The following is a 23,448-nucleotide window of genomic DNA, read 5'->3' on the forward strand; positions in this document are numbered from 1 at the left end:
GCTGCCCTGCTCACTCCATTGACTGCATAAGATATGAGCCGCATGGAGGAGTTAGATATGGAGGTTAAGGTTGCAAGCTGGGAGTTAACCTTATCAGATAAGTTCTGGGCTGTAGCACCTTGCAGGGTATCTCCTAGCTCTTTTAGGAGCTCCCTCTGAAGTCGCATGAAATGCGACAAATAATTTAGCGACCATAAAGTAAAGTAAAGGACACTGAGGAGAACATACAATTCCCATATCTGTCCATCATATGAGAATCCTTGTTCAGTGGATGAACAGATACAGAAGTTTCAACTAACTCCTTTTTTGTAGCTGCTGCCACCACCATTGCATCTACAGGAACCCCTTCAGTTAAATACTGCCTATCTTCCGGGGCCGTAATGAACTTATTAGGCCTCTGTGGAATGGGGTCCACTCCATCTGGAGAGTTCCACACCTTCCAGCTCACCAAACCCAGGAGAGGGTCAAAAGGTGGAGACACCCAATAGGTGGAGGGGCGAGAGCCAAATGCCTCCAGGTATACCGAGTCATCTTCAGAAGGGGAAAGGGACTTCCAGTCACCCCTCTGTTTAAGGATCTCCAGGATGTCTGAAAAAGAAACATCCTCAGAGGGGGACCTTGGGGACCCTTCTGAATCCTCTAAGTCAGTATCAGAAGTGATAGACTCAGGGAAGTCTATGTGCTTTCTCTTACACTGTCTTTTCCAAGGGACCTCCTTAGGGGGATGTTCCACAGAGGTATCAGAAGAGGAGGATCCACCCATTGTGGCTCCCTGGGCCACTGGCTCTCTACTCTGTGGTTGATGGAGAGGTAATGAAGAGGTGGACACCGGTCCCTTAGGGGGAACAGAGACTGGGGCCGAAGGTGGAATAGACTCAGTGGAGAGCACACTCTGCATCACCTCAAAGGCACTGCGGTCCTGGGCAGAGAGAGACTCCAGCCCCGAGAGACCGGGAGATCTCCTCGGCACCGAGGAGGGAGCCTCTGAGGCAGATGTGGGAGCTGAACTCAACTGAGCCGAGGTGCCGAGTGGGAGAGCCGGTCCAACAAGTGTCCAACCTGACTCTCCCCCCTGGAGCTGGTCAGGGAGTGTCTGGATCCAGCACATTGACTTCTTACTCTCTGGCTCCAAACTCATTCGAGCTGGAGGAGGAAAAGGCATAGTAGAAGGTACCATTGTCAATTCCAAGGTCCGATGGGCTGGGCTCAAAAGAATTTCAGCTAGGGCCCAGGTCTGAAGCAACCTCTTCACTACCCACTCCATGTCCTCATCTGATAATCTGGAGGATCTAGAGGAATGACTGGAAGACTTGTGGCTACCTGCCACCGACTGTAATAAAGGAGAAACCGGCACCAAGAGAACAGGCTCCAAGGATGGTGACCGGCTCCTCTTTTGGCTCCACAATGGCTCCAATGAGACAGATGGAGCCGAGGGAGAACTATGTTTTTCAGCTCCAATAACTCTCGGAGCCGAAAAGGAATCATCCCTTGTGCTGCTTGTCAGCTCAGACACTGGAGCCGATGAAGCAGACTTTGGAGTTTTGTCTGATTTTTTAGTCTGATTTCCTTCATCCACTTTTAATAAGCCCCTCAATATAAGCTTATTCCTCCTCTCCTGCAAGACCCTGGCACTAAAACTATAACAAATGGAGCAGGAGTCTTGAAGATGGAGTGGACCCAGACAGTACACACAACTAGTGTGTCCCTCAGAAATGGACATCTTCTGAGTGCAGGAATCACACTTTTTGAATCCTGACATGTTCCTTAGCTGGTTCCTTAGACATACTAGGTATAAAGAAAAACAATTCTCAATCAAAGTTAGAACAACAAACTATAACTGTTATAAAAGAGAAAACAGCAAAAAACAAGTATCTAAAATAAGGTACTATATATATATTTTTTTTAAAAAGAAGAAAAAGAGGGGAGGAGAAGTCTCTAAGTTAAATGAGTATCTCCTCCACTGGAGGCGATGCCTCTAACTTAAACGGAATACTCCTAAAAGGCTGATAAGGAAGAAAAGGGCAAGAATCCTCTAATTTAAAATGAATTATTGTGGAGAAAACAAGGACCAAATAATGGAAAGCCGCAAAAATAAACTTACAAGGTTTAGAAAAGGCTAAAAATAGCACAAGACTGTTACTATAGCACTAATAAGTAAAAACAGCTAACAATTAGAAAAAGTTATCAAATATATAAAATATAAATTTTTTCAAGCATGAGCCAGTGAAGACAATCCCGAAGCTTAAAGTGGCAAACGAGATCTGGGGAATAGCCGCTAAGCATTATGGGATAGTATTCAGCCTTGAGCCAGTAGAAGCTCTTGAGCTTTAGTATAGGCCAAGTCGGAGCTGAGGTTTGTTGGCTCCAAACCCAAAATAGCAAGACTGAAGGTGAGATGGGACAACATAACATCAAGATGTTACATCTAGCCAGCCTTACCTGGTTAACAGATACTTAAAAATTTCAGAGTTCTACTCATTTACACTTATTCAGACCAAACTATTTACATATTAGGAATAAAATTATACAGAACATATAAGCACCATTCTGATGGTTACATACAGATATCCTTACCAAGTCAAGTATATACAGACAGAAATCCTCTGAACAGTGGAATGGAAAGAGAGGAACTGGATCAGCAGTGAACAATTAACAACCCTTAACTTAGGGTTACCATAATTATTTGTATGTGAAAGGTTGAAGAGCAAAAAAAAAAAAAATGAAAGGTCTTTACTCTTGTACAAACTAAAGACCTTCAAGCAGTTGTGCATTGAACAGAGCTCCATTTTTTGATTGGCCAAGAAAGCCAATCAAAAAAAAATAAATAAAAAAATAAAGCAGAGAAAAAACTCCGAAATAGGGATATCTGCTTTTTGAAAATTCTGCGATTTGTTTGGGTTTTAAAACAAATCACAGAATTTTCAAAAACAGCCCGGACAGGAGCCCGAAAAAGAGGACGTGTCGGGGGAAACCCGGACGTATGGTAACCTTACCTTAACTTAGTCATACTTCTAAAACTATAAAAACCCAAAAGTAATTTTGTGCAAAAAACAGTGAACTGAAATGGAGAAAAATCTGTTACACACTGAAAGCATTTTTATAGGGGTCTACACTGCTCTGCATCACCATAACCTAAACATACTAACTCTGACTGCTGTACTTAAGAGAAAACTGAATTCTTCAAATTATAACAGACTATGTCTTAACATGCTCCTCCCCCTAACTGCATTTAAATTTTTACAGATCTGATGATCATTCCTCTAGTGTTCTAACTTGAAGTGAGAACCCATGTATATGCGAGCACGTATGTGTTTGTGTGTGTGTGTGTGTGTGTGTGTGTGTGTGTGTGTGTGTGTGTGTGTGTGTGTGTGTGTGTGTATGCGTGCATGTGTGCATGTGTGCGTGTGTTAGTATGAATTAATTTATTTTGTCTTCAACTTGGTGTGTCTAGCTGGGCAGAACCCAATTAGAGTAAACACAGAAAATTAGTGGCATTAATGCTCTTCTAGTTTGAGATTACTGCTTTAAAGCTGATTTTTTTTTGTTTATTTTATAGGATTCTGCCTGCAAGTTTGACATGCTGTTTATGCCACAGAGCTCCACATGCCTTTGATAAATTGGACAAAACTAATGAACTGTGTGGGAACTGCAAAAGTGGCCAGTACTCTTGCCGTAAGTCTGCAATAATTGTATTATATTACCAGTTGTCAAACTTTTAATCTCCTTTATTTTAAAAATTTGTAAATATAAGAAGAGTTTTCTAGTGGTGTTGGAGATGAAATCTTGCTAACTGGGGTTGACAAATTCAATTCCTTCCTGCATTTACCACAGATGATACAACTTTACTTCATATCTTTACATGATGTAAAATCAGGTAGCAGCAGAATTTTCTACTGCTATCTTCATAATGAAAAGTAATGACTGGCATGTCAGTATCATATCAGTTAATTAATTTCATTTTCCTGACTGGGTGGATCTCACTAAGCTAGTACCCTTTTACAGGGATGGCAGATGCATTCCCAAGGCAACTTTAAAGAGAATTGCAAGGAGTTTGAAATTTCAGTTAAGATGCGAGAAAGAACACAAGGGTAAATAATGTCAACAACAGTGAGTTTACATCATTGAGGATTATGATCGTGTCTCCGATCATGACCAGCTTATTATGTCTTCAAGACATGGATACTAAGAAATTTACCTTAAATTTCTTGGTGGCCTTGCTTGGGAAGGGTTCTGTACTCTATTATTCCACCGATCACTAAACCGTTTTCATTTCACTAAGTATGATTTTCTAGTAGCAGGTTTCCTTGATTCAAACACCTGTTGCATATCTTCAGGAAAAAGGTGCCTAAAGGGAAGAATCAAAGGCTGACTATCTGTTTAGTTAGAAATTTAGAATATATGGATGAGTCAAGAGTCTCTTTCTCCTGTGTGAGAATGTCCACCCTCTAAGGTCGATTTTGGTAACTGCTGTTGGACAAAAGCAAAAGAGCAAGGTGTCCTAAAACAAAACTATCTACTTGCCTGTTGACATGGGAAGCAAACACATCTTTGAGGAGACACTCTCCAGGATGACCTCTGGGTACATCATCCATTTATGAGAGTCTGTCCTGTATCTGTCCAGGCAGAATGTAACTGTATCCTGCTCTGATGGGATGCATCTTGTCTGTAGAGCATAGCTATGTTGGACTGCTACATCCCAGCCAATAATGACTAGACTTCAAGGTGGGCAAGTTTTTATACCACTCCTCCAACACAATGTTTAATTTCTGCATTAATGTAATATTGTCTTTTATCACTAACAAAGGTCCTGGAATCCAATGTTGATTCAGTGCCTTCAAAGAATTTATCAAGGGTATAATTTCCTTTAGATTTATGTGCTTATTTCTAAAGTCTGGATTCCAAGACCCTTGCAACTTGGATCCATGATACACTCCCCCATGGAAATGCTAAGGCATCCATGGCAACAGACAGAGATATAATGGGAAAGGGCTTAGATTTACCAGGATATAAATGGTCCACCAAATTAGTTGCTTTTTTACAAAGCTGAGGACAGGAACTGCCCCTGTTCTCCGTATCTCTAGGGAGCAAGTCATCACTGCCCTCTCAAAGGCAGAAAATACAGCCTCCATGGGACCTGATAACAACATCCCAGGCTGCATCCTACATTAATTCATGCAGAAACTTGCAGCACCATTAGGCACCCTATTCAACCAAAGCCTGAGTACTGTCTTCATCCCAGCCGAGTGCAGGACAGCCATTGTCATCCCTTTGCACAAAGGTAGAGCGTCCACCAATCCAGGAAGTTATAGACCCAACAGCCTAACTAGCCTGATCTGCAAGGTTATGGAATGGATTATCATGGACCTCATTAACAGGGTCATTGGCAACCACCAAACACTTGATCCTACACAGTTTGGTTTTGTCAAGGGGAGGTTATGTCTGTTAAATTTGGTTGGCTTCTTTGAGACAGTGACCAAAGCCATGGCTGAGGGAAGATGCCATGGATGAAGGGAAGATGGTGCACACCACCTACCTTGACCTGACCAAAGCCTTTTATACTATTCCCTACTCAGGTACAATAGATAAACTCTCTCAACTAGACATCAATCCTTATGTTACCAGATGGGTAGCAAACTGGCTCATTGATATAACCCACCTAGTCAAAATAGGGGAAGCCACCTCAAGCAGCCGACCAGTAATGAGAGGTGTACCCCAGGGATTGATCTTGGGGTCTCTATTATTTGGGATATACTTTTCTAAGGTGCAGGCTAAAACCAGTGGGCTATGGCTGATCAAGTTTGCAAATGACTACAAGTTGGGTGCTGTCATCAGTTCTTCTAGTGATGTGGACATCCTTCAAGAGGGTCTCAGCCAAACAAATGACATGTGCCAGAAACATGGCCTCAAACTGAATGCCAAAAAATACATCATCATCCCCTTTGGGGGAAAGTGACGTCCCCACTAATTATCACATTTATAACAAGGTCTAAGCATGCAATAAGTTGTGAGGGACTTGGGCACCCAGGTTGATAGCAAACTGACTTTTGACCACAGTATTGCCTCCATTGTATGGAAAGCTTTCTACATGGTCCACCTCATTAGTAAGGGTGCCTCATCTAGTGGCAAGGAGGTCATAACATCTTGTATTCTTCCCTTATAAGACCCATTATTGAGTACAATGCCCCTTTCGGCATGTACCTTACAAAGCACATGCCAGAGCTGGAGATACCACACAGGTTCCTCACCAGAAGAATCCAGAGCCTCAAATATACCCTACACAGATAGGCTAAAAGTCCTGTTCCTCTACTCAGTCTCTTACAGACTCCTCAGAGGTGACCTCTGTCTGCCATACAAAGCATTCTCAGACTCTGCCTTGATGGGAATGCTGCATATCTGTAATTAAAGCTCCACTCGAGTAACCTGCACGGGCCACTTCAACCTGGTCTGCGACATCAATAGGACTTGTTGGCAGGACAGATTTGTGTCCCAGAGACTTCCCCTTCTGTGGAATAGACTCTCTCTCCACATCAAGCAGAGTACCTCATTAACCTTTTTAAACGCAACCTGGATAACTGGATGGGGAACAATAAATACACCCTTGGGATCCCACCTGTGTCTCTACTGGACACGGGCATTGGGTGCTGACTTGTCGGAACATGGGCTAAATTCTTGATTAGGCTTGTAAGGGCCTCAGGGCGAATAGCCTAGTAGCTTCCTATGATTCTATGATCCTATGATCCTATGGAAAGGACACAGGATGCAGATGTTCATCATAAAGGGATTTTGGAAACCACTGAATCTTCCTTACATGTAGTTGGAAAAAGGCACAGACAAAAGATATACATTCAAAAAGTATTAGAAAACCCTTTGTTGTAATCACTTTCTGTTGGGATATATTTAGAAAATGATGTTGGTGAAAATAAAATCCCTTGAGGGAGAAAGGCGGCCATCACAGAGATCTCCAGAAGACATCCTAGGAAGACTATACTGTGGGAAGAGACCTAGAAATTTTTTTTTCAAATTTAGCTTGAACCTCAGATTGTTGAGAAGCTCACTTATGAACTGTAGGGCAGTCAGAGCATCCTGGCTGATAGATAATGGCAGCATATATTAGTCCAGGTAAGGCTATATATGTACACCTTGTACTCTGCAAAGGATCCTCCCAAGAGTAAAATCACATACAATAAATTGCAATATTTGTAAAACTTTTATTCCAACCAGTAAATTGAGCACTTTCATCCAGCAACTTAGGACTTCATCAGAATTAAGTAGATCAGTCAGGTTTCATATTTCTAATTAGTCCAATTAATCATTGAATTGAAACTCATTAAAAAACATTGAAAAGAACCATTGAACGGATCATGCAGGAATTATACTGAATAAACAGTGAAACATTAATCCATCAAACAATAAAATCAGGGTTAAAACACCTACACAATGTAAAATAAACAGTATCAGATATGTAAAAAGTATATTGTAAAACATAAGAAACTAAGAAGTGAAGTAAAAAAATAAGGTATGAAGTGTTGAACCTTAATAAATATCAGAACAATATTGAAAATGAAGTCTGTTTAACTTCAACTTTCATAACTTAGCAGACCTCATTCTTAACAAAGGATAAATAGACACATTTTCCTTCAACCCGGGGGGGGGGGCATGTAACCTAATTTTCCATACTAACTTCTTAAGTTCTATTTTATATTTCCAGTGACCCCCCCATATCAAAAGGAATTTTTTTCTAATATACCAAAGGTTAATTTTTTGTACCCAACACGACTTAAAGAGTGTTTAAACAAAGCGCTGTTAATATTTGACTTTTTTATATCATAGTTGTGTTAGTAGATTCTCCTCTAAAGTTTATATTCCATCTTCCCTACATAGAAAGAATGACATGTGTCACATGTCGCTAAATAAATTAATCCTTTGGAGTCACAGTTTCCTCTCTCAAATATGATTCTGGAACCACAATAGTTACTTAAAATAATAGAATCATTTTCCAGAATATATTTACAGAGGTTACAGTTACCATACCTTGTTCATTTCATTGAATTACCTTCATTAGACCCCTTAGTACTGTCACTGTGGCTTTCTAAATTTCTTTTAATGCTTTTATCCATTTTGAAAACAAACTTAGGTGAATCACCAAGTACATTAAAATTGTGTCATCAGTTTTCAAAAAAGCTCAATTGTTTATCACAAACCCTTTTACTAAAGTGGCACAGTTGCGATACCTGATAACCACTGAGTTAAAAAAAATTAGTTGTAGAAGCCTTAACTGGTGGTGTGATGTCAAGAGAGCTCAAAAGGGGAAAACATTTTTGTTCCTCCTATCCCTAACCACCTGTTCCCTGATACTCTTAAGGAGACTAAGGGGATAACCTCTCTCCAAAACATGTCTACCATTATGGTCAATTCAATCTGAAAATTGTCGTTAAGATATCTATCTAGATGCTCATATGAACTGTCCACACACTAGGTTTCTTTTGACATACCATGGGTGACTGCTTTTGAAATGTAGATAACTATTGGAAAAGGTGTTCTTCCTAGAAGTATTAGAAACAAATCTGTCTCCTTCCACTGAAACCCTTACATCAAGGTAATGTGTGGTGTTATAAGACTGTTTATGGGTAAACTTTAAAAAATCAGTAGAAGTCAAAATGTATTCAAGAAACTGACCTTAAAGAACTTTGTTTCCTTTCCAAATAACAAAATGTCATCCAGGTACCTCCTGTAAAAATATAACTGTTGAGAAAAGTATATTTAAGGATATATTGTTTCTCCCAAGAGAGCATCACTAAATTAGCATAGATAGGGGCACACTCTGCCCCCACTACCACCCCTTTCTCTTGCTTATAAAACTCACACTCAAAGAACAAAAAGTTACATAAAACAATCTCCATTAAATCCATTAATAGTTTCAGATCACTGTTCTCCAAGAGCTGAAATTCTATCAAAGCTTTGTGAAACAATGTTGACCTGCAGTCATGAGGTATACAACTTCTATTACATCTATAGTAAGGAAAATGATGTCTTTCCTGCAAAATTCAGGAGATTCTTAAAAAAGTCTAGTGAATCTATTAAAACATGTAGATAGTTGTTCAAAATGCTCTTAAGTTTTCTGTCTATAAATACTGCAAGAAGACAGGTGTTAGATCCTTGTGCTGAAACTATTAATCTATATGGGGTATCCAATACATTTTTGTGGGTTTTTGGTATACCAACCAAAGATGGAATCATTGGGTGCCTGTTAAAAAGAAAATGTTGAATGTCAGGTGAAATTAAACTCTGTAGTAGGGCATCTTCTAAATACATATCAGTTTTCTTATAAGCAATATTAATTTCATTCCTCGGCATTATAGAATATCTAGTTTCATCTTACAGTAAATCCAAAGCATTTCCAACATAATCAACATGGCTGACTATAACCTCCCACCAAGGTATTTAAAACCTTCTTTTCACCTAAAGGTAAGTTGTAACCATATCTATGTTGAGCATTCAATGTTGCATATAAATCTTTTTCACACATCCTTTCAAAAATCTGAATGGTTTTATTCAAGGGTGGGTTGTATACACTATTTGTGTTAAAACTCTTGGTGTCAACTAAAAAATCTGAAAATTCCTTCAAAACAGAAAGATTCAATTTGCTAACATACAGTTTAAACTCCATCAACACGTCAGGAACAGGAACTTTTCTTCTGGGCACAAACTTAAACCCCTTTTTAAATACTGTAAAATATTCTTTAGTAATAGTCAAATCACTATAGTTGAAAATGTGAAAGCCATTACTGATCAAAACACTCCCCTCATGTAAGTATGTTATGTTGTCATCCCCAGATGTTTCAGTAGAAAGTAAAGGGGTTAGTAAATCTCATGGGGTCTGTTCCCCATTTCTTACCACCCCTCCCACTTCCTTGTTGCTAGTGGTTGACATGGGGTTGAGAATGGTCTCTAGGATATGTCAGCTGATTTTGATATTTTCCCTCAAACCTCTTGACCTACTTGGAAGGGGGGGACCTAAAGGGTCAAATGGGTTCTCTTCTAAAACCTCAGCTGGTGACTTGTGATTTGAAACTTCATAATTGTCTCCATTACCCTGAGAAAAGTGGGTTTCACTATTATAATGGTTTAACCTATCACTATTATTACTAGTGAACTTCAAGTGAATAAGCATTTACTTCCTGATGGTCTCATTCATCCCTAGCCATTTTTTTAAGTTTCTTTTCCTCACAGATTCAACATGATCATCAACAGCATGAAACACTCTCTCATATGTGTTCTTATAAAAAATCACATAGTAAATCCTTAGAAATTACATCATTTAACACAGTGAAATCCTAGAACAAAAGTTCTATTCTAGAAACATTGAATTTAATAATAAATTTTAAAAACGTGATACTGTGTCTATTGAACATCAATGAGTTGAAAATATTCTGTAGACCTTTTAAAAACTCCAAAAGGAAATTTAAAAAGTCTTAAACCTTTTGGAATATGAGTCTGCTTTATACATTCTTTTAGATGTGTGTTTTCTGTTTGTAAAGGATGCGGCTTAATTAATTTCTTCTAAAAGTTCACAAGGATGATTTCATAGAATGAGCTGAGTTGTCTTCCTCAGTGACCCCATGAGAAAATAAAAAATTGTCTGTGAATCATCCCTTAAAAATATCCTGTTTCCTCATGTTCGAAAAATCTAGAATGAAATGACTCTGCAGTGTATCGTGTCTCTCCTGCTGCTAACTGACTCCCACATATGTCTCTTCCCAAACTGTTCTCTTCCTGAGACGTGTTATGTACATACATTTGGAGTATTCCATTCCAGTTCTGAGGGGAACTGTTGGTTGTAGAATTATATTGTAAAGGAATGTGTATTCAAGCATCATCAAGTTCTTGACAGGCGGTGTCAGCCGACACTGCCCGAGACCGAGAACAGACAATACATTTTCAGTATTAAGCAGAATAAGGTATTAAGTACTTTCAGCTCAACTAAGCACAAAGAAAGATCATATCCTATGTCCAGTAATGGGAAGCAGAGTTGCAGACAGTAAGGGTTGCCACTTGCCACCTTTTCAAATGCCCAAAGTGGGACACTTTTTGTAGAAATGTGAGATTTTGCAGGAAAAAACATACCCTGGGTATGTTTTGTTGTTCCATGGCTGTGCAAGTACAAAACCTTACAGTTTACAGCCAGAAAAAAGTAAGAAATGTAAGTTGCAGTTAAGAAAAATAATGCCAGAGAGAGACTAATGGTTCCAAACATTATTAAGCAAAATTTTGTATTTCGGGTACCAAAATTACATGCCTTTTTTTGCTTTCACGTTACATGTCCAGAATTTTTGACATGAAAAGTTGGCAACTTGTTCATGGGTGGTCCATGTTAGAATTGGAGGAAAACATAGTTAAAGTGGAAATAATTTGACTACTTTGGTATGATATATCTTCATCGGCTTTTCCCGGTTAGGGGTCGCCACAGTGGATCATCGGTCCGCTAATGATTGGCAGTGGTTTTTACAGTACCGAGTTGTCAGCCCAATGCCCAACCTTCACAGAAGGCACATCTTTAAGGTTTACACAGCCACAGGGAGGACATGCTGACTCCACAAAGAAGTAACTCCAGCCAAGAATCAAACTGAAAAACCTCTTGCTGTGAGGCGACAACACTAACTACTGTACCACCGCGGCCCCACTTGGTATGATAATAATTGTCCCTGGCTGTGTATTACTTTTAGGTGAGTTGGCTGTTTTTATAGTAATTACCCAAGTTGACTTCCGTGAGAAAAGGTCCAAATATTAACTCCCGACACTTGTCCATATAAACTCAAAAAGCTATCGCTAATGTCCACAACCAAGTCAAATTGCAGAAACTTAGTACCAGATTCAAAAGTAAATAGAGGTACTCATACAAATCAGTGCAACAGTAGAAATGATCTCTCAATAGGTTCCACTGAGCTGCAGTTAACATGAAATATCTTTGTAAAAAATGTGATTAACCTGGGACAAAACGTATACTAAAAAAAGACCAAGAACCAAGAAACTGGCATAAGAGACCATGCGACCCAATCAAAATCCAAACCAGTAACTGAAACAAAAGTGTTCACATAATCCCAAGAGTAAAAGCACATACAAATACCTCTCAACTGTCCCTGGTTTTCAGGGACATCCCTGATTTTGACTCAAATTTTAGCTTTGTCCCTCTTAATCCCTCTTAACACTGGTGCCTTTTGAACAAAGGGTGGTGAATTATACTTACTAAATAAATGACAATAGTTAAGAGCGGAATACTTATTTTTACTTCAGGAAATGTATATTAATTCACATTCTCTAATTCTATTAATGTCTCAAGTTAATAGAACTAACATTTTAAAAGTGTCCCTGATTGTTCCTGATTTTTTCTGGATTTGTCCCTGATTCTGTTGAGATTTGTCTCTGATTGGTTGAGGGCTAAATAAATCACAACATTTGTGAAAATGTTATTCCAACCAGTAAATTGAGCGCTTTCATGACTTCATCAGAATGAAGTCAAATCAATCAGGTTACTTCAAATAGCATACATATATAATGTAAATATATTTTGCATTGTATTATTCAGATAGGCATCTTTCAGATCTAGAATGACCAGGGAAGCATTAGTTAACAGCAGGTTAAGAGGGTTTGCAAGGTCAGCATTTTAAATCTCAGACCAAGAAAGGTGTTTGGATAGAAAATATCTAGTATGGACCTCTAAGTATTTTTTTTGGGGGGGTGGGGGGGTGGGACCAAAAACAGTCTGATGTAAAAGTCTTTTCCACAGTGAGCAGGAGGGACTGGCTCCATAAACCCTGGAGTTAGAAGTTCACATGATCTGAGACAGCTAAAATTAATTCCTTAAAGGGAGAGAAATACCAGACTGCACCGAAGGGGAAGCCCATTTCAGCCTATAGCAAATGTTCTGTAATAATTAGCACCCAAGAGTATGAAGTTATTAATGTCCACACTGATACACACAAGAAGAGATTGCCTACAATTTGGAAGGGGGCACATCGGGAGAAGAACTAGGAGGTAGAAGACAAGAATCTTAAGAAAGGTTAAGAAAGGGGAATCCCTGAAACCCATCTCTTCTATTTAGCATCACTTTGCCATTTTTTTCTTGAATTGCTGCTTGGATGATTTTTCCTGGCAAGATGTAAAAGGGTTTTCGAAAGAAAGATGCTGCATTGGAGAGATAATTGCTTTGAAATTTGTGAATAGAAGACAGAAACACCTGCTTGACTTCATGAATTAATTTGCTTCTTGCTTGAAGCTTTGCAAGCACCTTGGCAATGTAATTATCAAATACCAGTTTATTTTCCAGTGGGGAATTCAAATGTTGAGCCTGTATACCCTCCGGGATTTTCTGTAGACTTACCCAGGCATTTCTATACAAGATAGTTCTAGAAGCAAAAGCTCAGGAAAAGGCATCCATAGCAGCATAGGCACACATTACAGAGTGTTTGGTGACTTAGGATGCAGAACTGACCATTTCTAACAAACAGGATTTAAACTCTGAACTAGGAAATTAAGCCAAAGATTGTTGCACATTAGCTAATATAGATAAATGATAGTTTGATATATTGGTTTAGCTATTTATTGCCTAAAATCCAAAGAAGAAGTACAGACATTTTTGCTAAACCTATCAAATCTATGACTATCCACATAATTTGGGATCGGACTGGCCAAACAAAAGGATTTAGTACCTCTGTCCCCGTCTAGAGAAACAGTGCCAGAGTCTCCAACATGGATCCTATACAGAAATGTATGTGTATCTGGTGCTGTCCAAAACTTGTCAGGTTTCTTTGTAGCTAGAGGTTGAGAACCTAGATAAACTGATGCTGCAGTGAAGGCATCCTATAAAGCACCTAACACAGAAGGGATGGCCAAAGGCTTAGGATAATCCATGGTGAGGAGGTCAGGATTCCTCTTCTGAGAATCTAATATCTGTTTTCCTTCTCATTTGAAAAAAAAATGTTTTCTTTTTTGAGATAGTACCTTCAAAGGAAATTTCCTCATGTGGTGAACCCGAGGAAAGAGTACACTAAGATTCTGATTCACAAGCTGTGCAGGGAGAGATTTTAGAAAGGCATTCAGAAACTATTCCTTCTTCACATGAAGAAGGAACTTTCTTTCTCTTGAATAGACTGGAGGGAGAAGAGACTGAAAGGATTGTATAGTTTTGAATAAGACCTATGCAAAACTAAATCAATCTTCCTGAGTCCATTTATGAAAAGAAGTAATGTGAAAAAGAGATAGGTGCTTTGTCTTCTGTGAGTGCTTCTTTGTGGCTTCTCAGTGGCTAGATAGGTTGAGTCATGACCTACAGTGTAGTAGGTCCCAGGTTCGAGTCCTGGGCAGCAATACCTTTCAGGAAAATCCAGCCTATCTATAGGCTAAAATCCCTGTCCCTCTACTCAGTCTCATACAGACTGCTCAGAGGTGACCTGTGTCTGGCATACAAGGCCGTCTCAGACCCAGTCTTGATGGAGTTGCTGCATATCCGTAAGTCAAACTCCACTCGCACAACCCATCTGCAAGGCCTCAACCTGGTCTGTGACATTAATAGAACTTGTTGGCAGGATAGATTTGTGTCACAAAGACTCCCCCATGAGTGGAATAGACTCCCTCTCCATGTCAAGCAAAGTACTTCACTAGCCCTCTTTAAGAGGAACCTGAATGACTGGATGGGAAAAAGAAAATACACCCATGGAATCCCACCTGTGTCCCTGCTGGACAGGGGAAACAGTTGCTGACTTTGTGGGAACATGGGTACAATTCTTGGCTAGGCTTAGAAGGGCCTCTGGACCAATAGCCTAGTATTGTCCTATGAACCTATGAACCTATGCAGTGTCGAGATATATGGGTCTTTAGTGCTGAATCCATACACCAGACTTTCATAAGCAGCCTTCTGACTTCTTCCTTCACCTGTACTTAATGTATGCTTCCGTCCCTCACCTTCAGACAAAGTAATGGGAGGGTCTCCCTAGCATGCCAACTCTGTTGGATGAAAACTGTTCAGATGTGCCAAATTCCTGGCCATAGCAGCCTCAAGACGAAATGCACTAAAGGACCCAGGAGAAGCAAACTGACGGTCTGCAGTCTGCATTAGACACCTCAGTGGAGACAATCTCCCATACAAGAGAGGTGGAAGTCCAGAATTAGTCATCACTGTCACCTGCTAACTTTTTTTTTTTTTTTGGCTGAAGGGGAAGATCCATTGTTGGGGAATAGGACAACATAGCTGCTCATGCCAAATCTCTCAGATGTTTCTTTTCAAAAATTCTGAAAGAGTTAAACCTACTCTGTACTATTTTAGGAGCAAAGTACAAACAAATCTGATACAACTTAACATTGAGTTCCTCACCCAATCAAATATACAACTAGAATGCATGTCTTTATATTTTCCACTAGAAATTTTGCCCTTTCTGGCAGTCATAAGAGATACCTTGTGAAAAATCTCTAAAGAAGGAAGGGTCCCCAGTGGAGTACTTTTCTGGCTAATATCTGTGTAGAGGAAGCCAACATCTGGTACTACAACCTGCGAAGCTGACAAAAGTCTGTGTGAGCTTGCAGCAAAAAACTTCTCTGCTTTGGTACATCCTGTCATGTTGATGGCAAACGTATGGTGTGCAAGGAAGTAATCTGAGGCTTTGTAGACTAGCTGGAATTATGATATCCTTGGCAGGATACATCCTGTAAAGTCATGGCTACTGCAAAAATTACCTAATGATTATCGTCTTGTAACTACACAACAAAACAATCAGATACAGGAAGAAACATGGTTCCACACCTTGACAGGAAGCTTAAGTTTATATTTTCAAAACAGTATAAAATAGCACCACATGATCGAATAGCAATAAATACAGAAAATTTAAGAGCCAATGAAAATCCTTACTAAGCTCTTTGTCTTTTCAGAACTAAAGCAATCACCCCACTCTTACTAAGACTAACCACAATAAGCTTTGAATAAATACACCTCGTCAAAATCAGCTATTTGCTGTATTTTTTAAAGTGACTAAAAACACAGCAAATAAATGCAACAGCACTGATTAAAAGAGGTAAGACCTGTAGGAGCTGTCGAGTCATAAAGCGAGTTACTCTGCAGTACCCTACAGGCAAGGCATAGAACTTAGACCCAGTTCTGAAGATGATTGTGAGGGGTGCTTAAGCTTAAGGTAAGCTTAAACCACTCTCCCATCTTTGTTTGAGATACAAATATTTTTTATGTGCCATACTTCATTGTTACTCTTAAGTGAGTTTATGACAGCACTAACAATAGATTATGTTCTTACTTTCTTATTTGCTTGTTATAGTTGCTGAAGACACCTTACAGATTATAAAACGAATGCAGTTAGAAGTGATGGATGATAAAAAACACATTATGCTGAAATTACCTCCCAAACAAGGTCACTGTATTTCACCTTATAATGTGGGCTACAGGGGAGATGAAGAAGGGAAGAACAAAACTGATTTAAGTGGTGCTGAAGTAATGAAAGAAAACATCTTAGGGCTTACTTTTGATGAAAAGACAAACACACCGATTGGGATTAAGACCCCTTCACCTGAAATGAAAAGTACTAAGCATGACGCCTCAAAACAGACTAACCCAGAGAAAGTGAAAAATAAAATTTTCTCAGAATTTGTAATTTCAGGTTTAAAAGAACTAAAAAATGAATCACCTAATAAGGACAGTGCTACACCAGACAGAAATCCTACTTTGAGCCACTTAAAATACCACCATGAAGAACGTCATCAAAACAGGAATGAAGAAATCCCAATTGTGAAGTCTGTGGCACCTCCCAGACATACTCCTACTTTGCTTACCGTCATGCAGTACATCCCAAAAGAACACCTGAAAGAAGAAACACCTGGAAGAGAAGGGCAAGTTAAACTGACAAAAAGGAGCATCAAGAGGCCAGGTCAGAGCAGAGGCTTGCCAGGGAGAAATCTGCACAAATATGAGATTAAACTAAATGAGGACAACATTCATCGGCTTAATAAAAGGAGAACCTCAAGTGTATTTGGTGAAAAAAAGAAGGCGCCTCATTATGCCACAAGGTTTCAGAGTTTCCTTGAAGAAATGCAGATTGATGTTCGAAATTACTCTGAGGATGAAGTTATGCAAATAGCCCCTATTCCAGTTTTAACTACTCCAGAAACAGATGAATCAAGAGAACACAGGTAAAGATTTTGGCTACTTCTTTGTCTTTATATCTAAATATATATGTATATATATATATATATATATATATATATATATATATATATATATATATATATATATATATATTTATTTATTTATTTATTAGCTGTCATCAGCTTTCAATAGTATTTCTAACTTATTTTCTCTGACAAACTACTGATTGGGTGGTGGGGTGTGTATGGGCACACAATGTAATGTCTACAAGTTCTTTAACTACCTTCATCTTAAAAGTAGCAGGAAAATCAGTTAGAGACCTATGTTCTCATAGCTGATAACTTATTAAAAGGTAGCCTGTGATGTCTAGCCTTTCCACTTAGCACACTGACTGTCTCTCTGAGGATAGGTTCACTGGGATCGATGGAATACCTTTCAGATACTAAAGAAACACTGAAGAAACACCCTATATAATCACCTTCTTCTAACTCCTGTAACCGTGGAATGGGTCCCACTCATGATTTCTTAGATGTTTCATGGATTTGGCAAAATCTGTTCTGATGAATTTAAGTTCAGCTCTTGTACTATATATGCCCGTATCGTGGAGAAACCCTTTTCTGTAGCCGATAGTGTGACCATAAATTAGGAAAGGTCTTCTCTGACTCATTATTGGTGGCAAAGAGATAGACAGCTTCCAGTAATAGTGGTTTCTGCCCTGGGAAAGAGTGCAGTAGGCCATGGTTTTGGCAGTGCAGATGAGGGTATGATAGATAATCCAGGCACACATTTTAATTCTAGGATGATCACCACCACACTTGCCATGGTATCATTTGCATGCCTGATGATGAGTGTCTGTGTGTGTGTGTGTGTGTGTGTGTGTGTGTGTGTGTGTGTGTGTGTGTGTGTGTGTGTGTGTGTGTGTGTGTGTATGTATGAGTGTGTGTGTGTTTGTGTGTATGAGTATGTGTGTGCGAGTAAGTGTCTGTGTGTGTGAGTGTGTATGTATGAGTGTGTGTGTGTTTGTGTGTATGAGTATGTGTGTGCGAGTAAGTGTCTGTGTGTGTGAGTGTGTGTGTGTGAGTGTGTGTGTGCGTGCGTGTGTGTGTTTGTGTGTTTATGTGTGTGTGTGTGTGTGTGTGTGTGTGTGTGTGTGTGTGTGTGTGTGCGCATGCGTGCACGCATGTTACAGTATACTGTGAAATGGTAGTGGCTGTTGAGTAATCATCTTTAAGGACCTTCTTATGGCGTCAAACCAGTTACCAAATTTTGGAAGAGTGGACAGTATCCATCAATATTTTGGTAGGACTTTTTCTTGCATCTGAATCACTCACAAATTCCAATGAGTGCTTCACTTGCAGATTGTGGAGTCCACCTCAGCTCTCACACAGTATAAGGATTCTGGTCCTCAAAGAGAAAAAAATACTTAGCTGGGGCTCAGTTTTCTAGCTCCATCGTCTTTGAAACCAAGTTTGTTTTGAGGCCTCTCTGATCAGACTGCTACATAATGTGGCATCCAAACAAACAAGGAGGCTAACAGTCATACATCTCCATGCAAGAAGGGGATACTCATGTGGTAGTGAATCATGGATAGGAAAATCATCTCTACTGACAGTTTATACCTGTGGTTAAAGGGTCAAATGGTGGGCTCTCAAAGCCATTCATCTCTCTATCTAATTTGTAGGTTCACATGCCCTTTTTTCACAGATGTCTCTCTATGGAGTTAGCACAGGTCAAGAAAGGTGATGTGAGGGGGCAGATCATTGCATTTCTTGCTTGCTCATCTTGATGTCTGATTTGACTATAGTGACTTCATTATTTATGGTTACTCTTAATTAACAAGCAGTTACAACTTCTCCTCCTTTAAAATGGAGTTTTAATGTCCTCCCTAGCTGTAAAACATGCCTGTCTTCACATGAAGATTCACAAGGCCATCACAGATTTCTTTTTTTACTGAAGGTATTACTAGCAGTAAAAACCCTGCATTTTGATATTTTTTCGATGCCCATGTTGTTGTTGTAATCCTTTTTGTGGGCAGCAGTGGTTTTCTATGAAGAAGAGCCCTTCACATTTTCTTTATTTACCTTGTTGACTTCTAATCATGTTTTCCATTTCATATTGGTGATTCTAGTCTGTAAATTGAGAAAATACTTCTACCCTACAGAAATAATATTCTCTTCAATTCAATGTATATCCAGTTTTCTAATTAAATGCATAATTTAGTGTGACACACAGTTCAGACTGTTTTATGGTGTTTGCCATCCCTGTAGTTCCTTTAAAGAAAAGCTGCATAAAGGGCAACTCCATTAATGATTAAAGGCCCAACAGTCTTGAACAAAAAGACTGCCTCTCCAAGATTATGTTCTCCTCCTACAATGGTGGATTTCTTTGTTGCCTATTCAGTGAAATTTTTTTTCAGCCTTTTCCTTTCTCTTAGATCCCATCCATGGATGCAGCTGTGACCAGATGGATAACCTATCAGATTTACATTCCAAGCACAGGAACCTCACAGTAAGCTGATGCCTTCTGCAAGTATTAGTCTTTCAAAGCAGTCAGTGCTACTCTTCCTTTACAGTCTCACTGAAAGGGTTGGACAAACAAGATGAGTTCTCAAGATGTACAATTTATTTTGAACATCCAAGCTGCACAGACAAAACCACAGAAGTTCAAATATACACAGTTCACAGTGTAAACTGTGGCAAAAGCACATGCCCAATGTTATAAAGGCAGTTACTGCTGAAAACCTGCCATAAAGTAAAAGCAAAGTGGATGATGTGATAAGTTTTCCACAAAATATATGTTGCTGTAAGTCAAAAAGAAAGTAACTGAAAACTATAACATCCAACTTTTGCCAATTTCTTATGCTGTGTCTGCAGTATACCACTTCATGTCAAATGAAGAGCCTCTTTTTTTAATGTATTCCTTTTTGTTAGCCAATTAGCTTCTTCAAATACAATTTGAACAGTCAATGAAGAGCCATTCTTCTTACAGAGTTGTGTTTTCTAGGAATCCACAGTTCAGCTGTAGACTTCTTCAGTCATCAGCTCAATCAGTTTTGTGTACTGGATATCTGCAACAAGTACTCCCTAACCTATCTGAGTATGAAGAACACCCATTCATGAACCTTTCTGCTTTTCATCTGCATGTCAGCTCACCTCAGTTTTATAATCACATCCTGAGCAGTCTGGGGATCTTGAAACCTAAATCTTAGACACAGTATCATATTAAGGTGTTTACATCGCAGACACAAAGACCAGGGTTCCATCTAGCCCTCTCTGTGGAGTTTGTCAGTTCTACCCATGGCTAAGAGGGGTTCCTCACACCTCTCCAAAACATTGTGGAGACTTCCACCTCAATAACATAATATACTGGCTTCAAACCCAGCCCTCCCAGTTGAACATCAAAGGTAAGCACCCAAAAGTGAAAGAGTCATGAGCAGCAATACAGAGTCTAGGTGGTACCTATCTGTATAACAGTCCTGTAGACCAACTGTGTTAAGCATCAGATGTGGTGCAAAGTATCCTCTAGGTACGAGAGCACAGACTGCTACTGCATCAGGGTTAGGTGCGGGTGGTGTAAAAGCCATCTCTTGGCAATTTTGTCTTGTCGACTGTTGCCAAAAAGGGCAAGGCTATCTTCGGGTGCTAAATGAGTAAAAAATTACTTACTTAATCCTATAGCACATGCTCATCATAACAATGGGAGAGGTAATACACCCCTATTGGCCAAGGTATGCCTAACATAAGGCCCAGCAGCCATGGGTCTATAAGCTACTGGTTAGCCAGAAATCAGTAGCACAGCCTAATTCCCTGAGATGGCTCAGTTGAGTGAAAACTAGACACAAAAGGAATCAACTTGCCAAAAATGAACTGAGGATTGCTAGACTGAATATAGGTTCAATCACAGGACATAGCTTGGAAGTGGAAGATATGATGCACCTACCAACAAAGCACCCTAGCCCTAGATGAGGGATAGATTAAGCTGGGGAAGGCTAAAATGGGTTCAGTATACCAAGGAATGAGGAAAGAAGTTAGGGAAAGAAGGAGTGGAGGAAAAAGTGGGAGATAGAAAAGACCTTCTGTGCTGTTGTAAAGAAAACGATCACTTAATAAAAACAATTTATAAAACAAGTATGTTTGTTGTGGAGGAATTTAATACCTTTTTCTCCAGCTTGTTATAGACAGGGCAGGAATGCCAAACATAAATGTTGCCTGTGGATCCAAATTCCATTACAGCTGCTCATTTGCAGGCAAACAACAAGACATAACTAGAGCATTTAGAAAGGCATCAGTATGAAAGAATAAGTTAAGGATTACTTAAGTACCTACTCTAAGATCCAACATCAAAGATCAGTTGCCAAGACAATGTCAGGGGAAAATAAAGAATTTTGCAAATTACGAGCTGTGTATAAGTAATTGATACCTTGTAAACTATTCTTGCTGGCTGAATCTCTTACATGTTGTTATGCAGAAATGTTTCTTATCTGCCCCACCCTTCTATGGGTCTAGCCCGAATTAGGGATATTACTCATGTTTTTTCTTAGGTATGGCAATTAAATGAATAATTGTTTAAGGAAGTACAGGTGGGAAACTATTAGTACTGATGTTGACTGGAGTGAGATACTGGAAAAAAAAAACATTTGAGAATTGGTGAAGAATTCTGAATTTGGGATACAGAAACAGAAGAGGATAAACGTATGAACATTAGTAACTACTACAAATGTTGCTTTCAAAGATCCATCTTTTTAGCAAATACATCATATAACTTCTGTTTCAGTAAGCAAAGCTTTGAGGTTGTAGTTCTTTATCTTTACTCTTCAGAGACAGAAAAAATATGTAATGCTTCCTCTGCCTACAGAATATGGTATAGCCTCAGTATTGTAAATCAGTTGCTCTCATTCACTTGATTTTATTTGTATTAAGATTAAACCGTTTACTATTACCTAGCTGATTTTTATATATGACTAAAAGTTTAGTCTATAAAATGGACCTTAAAACATTGGATAAACCTAGTTAAATAAGGGAACTTCAAACAGAGGAGTATGCAGACTGTCCTAGAACATTAGGATTTGTTTTGACACTGCTGCAACTGATATCCCAGCCTTCCAGGCACAGGAAAGTGTAACTGCCCTTATTGTCTGTGGATTGCTAGTTTCCTCTGAAGTGGGGCAATCAGCAGGTATACATGTGGGCACCTTTACGGGAAATGCACCTGTACACACTCTGTAATTCCTTTAATTAATCTGAAAACCAACATACCCCCCTATTCAGATGTCACTTCTCATCTTTACTTCATCTTTTCCTGATTTTACCCATCAAATGTGAAAGTTGGTGGATGGCCTTCTCAGTTGTTTGAGGATTATACAAACTCAGAAAAGAAAAAAGAAAAAACAACCTTGAGAGACTTGACTGTTGACATAGATTTTTCATTTGTTACCATAGATGTAATTAATCTGTTCTCAGTAATTCCACATAAGGAGGGAATAGAATTATTTGGAGAAGCTCTCACAGGTGTAGAAGGTATGCACACTGTGAAATGTAACTTACTCACAGAACTTATTGATTTAGTGTTAGATAATAACTTTCTTTACTTTGAGGGTGACTACTTTTGTCAAATTACAGGAGTAGCAATAGGAGCCAAGTGTGCTCCCATTTATGCAAACTTTGTCCTTGCTGAATGGAAGAGTAAATATGTATTCAAGTCAGCATTTATGGACAAGGTAATAGTATGGTACAGATTTTTGGATGATATACCACTTTTATGGAAGGGAAGTCAGGAAGAGATGAGTTCCTTCCTCCAGTTTTTGAATAGCACTACAAGGTTTTTGAAATTTGCCTAGACAATGAACCAACAAACGATTACATTTTTGGACATTACTTTATATAAACATGATGTGACTGGTAGAATAGAGTCAACTTTATATAGAAAAGATACCTACTCAAATTCCCTTTTGGATTATAATAGCTGTCACCCACCACACCAAAAAAAGAGTGTGGTCAAGGGACAAATGGTGAGAGCTTCCAGGTTAGTGAGTGACAACTTGAAATTTGAAAATGAACTATACAAATTGATTGGGATGTTTAGAGAAAAAGGATATCCCTTTAGACTGTTGTTAAAAGTTAGAAAGGAAATCTTGGAAAAACGAAAAGTTAGGTTTATGCCTATACTTAATACTCCACTGGGGTCAGTTACAACACAGAAAGCAGAAAATCAATATGAGAGGAATTTAGTGTTACCATGCAACCAAGAGACGGAGTACTTAAGGGAAATTTTGACTAAGAATTGGGAACTATTTTTTGATGAAGACATAA

Source organism: Protopterus annectens, chromosome 6.part0 (genome assembly GCF_019279795.1).
Source record: "Protopterus annectens isolate FY-2018-M chromosome 6.part0, PAN1.0, whole genome shotgun sequence".
NCBI classification, from domain to species: Eukaryota; Metazoa; Chordata; order Ceratodontiformes; family Protopteridae; genus Protopterus; species Protopterus annectens.